Consider the following 5,000-nt stretch of genomic DNA (forward strand, 5'->3'; position numbering starts at 1 on the left):
CTAGCTCTCTCTCTCTCTCTCTCTCTCTCTCTCTCTCTCACTTTTTCTCGCTTACTAGATCAAAATTCCGGCACGAACACACTCGTGGATATTAGTCCTCATATCGTTGCAGAAACTGCTGACACGAACACCTTCTCAATTTGTCGGCCACTTCCAAAATCCTATTTTCAATATCAACAACAAAACGAGGACTTTATACACCAATGGTTCTTGAAATTGTGAAAACTGGAAGGGTAAGGGAATTGGGAGTAATGACTAAGAGGAAGAGAAGAACAGAGAGAAAAATATCGAAGTAGAGAAAGGGAGAATGACAGTAACAGAAAGAAAAAAGAAAGAACGAGGGAAATGGATAGAATGCAGGTGAAAACGATACAAGGGACTGAGAACAGGAGTGATGAATATGAAAGATAAGGGAAATTTAAACTAAAGTTCTTAGTATCATTCTGTAGACACATTGGTTAGTTGTAATAATGTTGGCAGAACTACCGACACTATGTTAGGTTAGAGGACACATGTGCAAGGTAAATAGATGTTGTTACAATGTTTCTCTGTCCAGGAGCTTTGTCTATGCTCCTGGAGAGCGAAACGTTGCCACAATAAAATGTCACGTTGGTTACACATGCGTGTTTTTACCTGACAAATGGGATAAAGATGAAAAATCATTAGGCTCTCTCCCTATTATCCAAAGCTCTTACTACCGAAAAAAACTTGTTGAATCCCCACGAATTTGGATTTAAATTACTGTATAAATATTTAACAAGAAAAAGTGGCATTTGGAGCCTAATTATATCAATACAAGCACCACCATCCGCAACCACAACTATTACTACAACTATTATTATAACAATAACTATTACCACAACTACTACCACGACTTTACTACTGGCACCGTTGCTAATGTTATTGCTACCACTGTATTGACAAAAATTATTTAAATACTTTCAAGCGTATTAATTTATATGAGTGTTGTAATCAACCATTCAGATTGTTGGTGGTCGACCACCACCACCATCAATACCGTAACTACCAACACTACTATCACCACCACCACCACCACCACCACCACCACCACCACCACCATCCCCCCACGAGCACCATCACTCACCATCCCCATCACCACAGCCACCCCCACTCCCACCACCACCCCATCACCCAACAGATATCACCTTCATCACTGCCACAAACATCACCATTGCCACAAACACACCACCACTACCACAAACACACAACCACAGCCACAAATACACCACCACAGCTGCAAACACTACCAGTGCCATAAACACCACCACTGCTACAAACACCACCATTGCCACAAACACCACCATTGCCACAAACACCACCACAACTGCAAACACCAGCACTACCATAAACACCACCACCGCCACAAACACCACCATAGCCACAAACACACCACCACAGCCACAAACACCACCACAGCCACAAACACCACCACTGCCACAAACATCGCCACTACCACTGACACCTCCATAATTGCCATAAATACGACTGGTGGCCCTCTGGGAAGGTGCCAGTGTCAGACATTGACACTCTGGGTCTCACTCTAATGACCTCAGTCACGTTACACTGCTTAGCATTTCCTTTGGTAACCAAAATCTCTTGTTTCATTGTATCGAGAGCTCCGGGTGATAGTGGTGGTTGATGGTGGTGGTTGATGGTGGTGGTGGTGGTGGTGGTGGTGGTAGTGGTGGTTGGTTGTGGAGGTGGTTGGTTGTGGAGGTGGTTGGTTGTGGTGGTGGTGGTTGTTGATGGTGGTGGTTAATGGTGGTGGTAGTGGTGGTTGGTGGTAGTGGTGGTTGGTTGTGGTGGTGGTTGATGGCGGTGGTAGTGGTGGTGAATAGTGGATAGTAGTTGATGATGATGGTGGTGATGGTAACGAAGAAAGTGAACAATGAATATATGGAGGAGTGAGTGGTGAGAGAGTGGTAGGAGGAGATGGGTTGGGTGGGGGCTGGTGAGTGGCCTGGTGAGTGGGCTGGTGAGTGGGCGTGAGGGGGGTCACGTAGCACCCACGGTGGGCTGGAGTCGCTTTTACACACCTCGGTTATTGCTCTTCTGAGACACTTGCTCCTGAAGAGACAATTTAGTGTCGAAAATGTATTGAGGGCAAGTTAGTGTTCTTGGCATTCTTCCTTTCCTTCTTTCTCTCTCACTCACTCATATTCTCTCTCTCTCTCTCTCTCTCTCTCTCTCTCTCTCTCTCTCTCTCTCTCTCTCTCTCTCTCTCTCTCTCTCTCCTTTCTATTTTCTTCTTTATCTTTTTCTGTTCCCGTTTATTCTTCTTCTTCTCCTTCTTGTTGAATTAGTTGTGATAGTTTCAGAGTCCAATCACTGGATAAGTCACTTAGCCCTCATAGCCATAAAAAATATATACACCACACACTCAAAATAAAAACGAAAGCATAAATAACAAACGAAATAAACAACGACCACCACAAATAAATACTATCACACAACGCTGAAATAACCAACATCAATAAAAACCTTCAATGAATTGTTAAAAAGACTCCCCCTGAAAGTTCCCGAGGTCCCTACAGGCTCCTCGGTAATAATTAAAAAATCGTGACAAAGAAGGGAAGGCCTAAGCAATGGACAAACTGTTAAAATAAGATAATGTCAGCAGCACCTCACCGTCTATACGAAAGGGGAACAGAAACACCTATGGCTGCTATGGGTGTGACTTGTCTGAATAATTGTAGACAGTAAGCCTACAGCTACTCCTCATAGTCCCCTCTTGGAGTGAATTTGTTGTGGGCCTAGTTTCCCTGAATGTTCACCAGAGTGCACTGCCTCAAGTTAGACATTCACACCCAGGCCTCGCTCTCACTCCTACACCTGCAGCCTTCCTACACTGCCCGCTGTAAACCCCATTCTTACAATATACATGAAGCTAGTCAACGTCCGTATATCTCACCTACCTCTACGCTACCCGGCAAATTACTAGATCAACCTAAGAGGCAGTTAAAACATTATATATATATATATATATATATATATATATATATATATATATATATATATATATATATATATATATATATATATATATATATAAACGTAACGTAAAAAATAAAGATTAGTTAATAATATTCTAAATATACCACACATTATTTAATAGGATAATATGAATGACAGTCACATATCCCAAATCACAGAAAGGGTGGTATTCGAACCTACGGCTGGTGAGTCGTAAAACTCTCAGGCCAGTGCGCTAACCCCTAGACTAATCTGTAGTTGACATAACAAGTTTCTTTGATCTGACCAACCTGTATTTAATAATAACAACAATAATAATAATAATAATAATAATAATAATAATAATAATAATAATAATAATAATAATATCTTTATTTAATAAAAGTACATGTACAAGGTATACAGAAAGCCGCTTGTTATGCATAGCATTTCAGGCAAATTAGGTCAGTTTTGTCCCAGGATGCGACCCACACCAGTCGACTAACACCCAGGTACCCATTTTATTGATGGGTGAACATAGACAACCGGTGTAAGGAAACACGTCCGATGTTTCCACTACTTCGCCGGGAATCGAACCCGGACACTCGCCGTGTAAAGCGAGAGTTTTTGCAACCAGGCAAAATTTACGATTACCAGCACCCTGTCTGATCAGAAACCAGGACGTTTAGAAGACGAGGGATGGAACCACAAAGACGCCATACATTGGATGATAGAATACGAGTTGAGTGTTTCAGGTGATATAATTAAAAAAAGTACACAAATAACCCGCACATAGAAGAGAGGAGCTTACGACGACGTTTCGGTCCGATTTGGACCGAAACGTCGTCGAAAGCTCCTCTCTTCTATGTGCGGGTTATTTGTGTATCGTTCCAATCACGGTATTGTGCCTTTTTTATTAAAAAAAAGTGTTGTATTTTAGCTCTAAACTTGATTGAAGGTTAACGAAAGAGAGCGAGAGCGAGAAAGAGAGAGAGAGAGAGAGAGAGAGAGAGAGAGAGAGAGAGAGAGAGAGAGAGAGAGAGAGAGAGAGAGAGAGAGAGAGAGAGAGAGTGGCATCTGGCTCCTGCAACATGTCACTGGCTCAAGAGGTGAGAATAAACAGGAAGCCTGGCCAGGTCTCTCCGTCGCTACGATAGGATCAGTTGCTGCCATCAAGGCGAGTGCAATACCTTTAAGGAAGTGATAACGCGTGCATTAACTTCTTCACAAGGGCCACCGAAAGCCATCGAGCGAAAGAGTGTGGTAGGAACAGCAACAGATTTTGAGGATAGAGGAAGTAAAGGAGAACCATTGGAAGGAGAAGGAGGAATAGTAATAGGAAGAGAAGACGATTTATGCATCAGATTATAACGGTAGGCAGGGATAGGGTAAATAAAAGTTGTAGGAATAGTCAAATAAAGATGAACTAGCAGAAAGAACAGTAGTAAAGCTGGAAGGGTGAAGAGATGTGGGGTGAGAAGAGCAGTAGTAACAGAGGAAGTAGCGTCTCCGTCACTATCAACTGTAACAGCGATAGGAACGACTTCACCGCAAACAGCATCAATAGTACCACCACCACCACCATCACCAGACGTAACAAAAACCTCCCCCACCGTCAACGGTAACAGCAGCACAACTCCCATCATCATCGGTAGAACTACTACTACCACCATCATCATCACCACCACAAAACCCCAGCCTTAGCAGCAACACCATGGCCACCACAACCACGAGACAATAACCACAGTAACACCAGCAACCTACCCCGAGATTCTTATCAAGTTACAGAAGAGACAGGGAGTTACAAAAATTCTCAAAGTTAGAAATTCTCAAGAAAGAAAAGAGATACTAGCTAAAGAAAAAACTAAAACTGAGCATTTTAGAGAGAGAGAGAGAGAGAGAGAGAGAGAGAGAGAGAGAGAGAGAGAGAGAGAGAGAGACAGACAGACAGACAGAGAGAGACAGAGAGAGACTGGTTCTGAGAAATTACTTCCTCGTGCACGCTCTACTGCCCTGGTAAAGCTCAC

This window comes from Cherax quadricarinatus, chromosome 69, assembly GCF_038502225.1.
Source record: "Cherax quadricarinatus isolate ZL_2023a chromosome 69, ASM3850222v1, whole genome shotgun sequence".
Lineage (NCBI taxonomy): Eukaryota > Metazoa > Arthropoda > Malacostraca > Decapoda > Parastacidae > Cherax > Cherax quadricarinatus.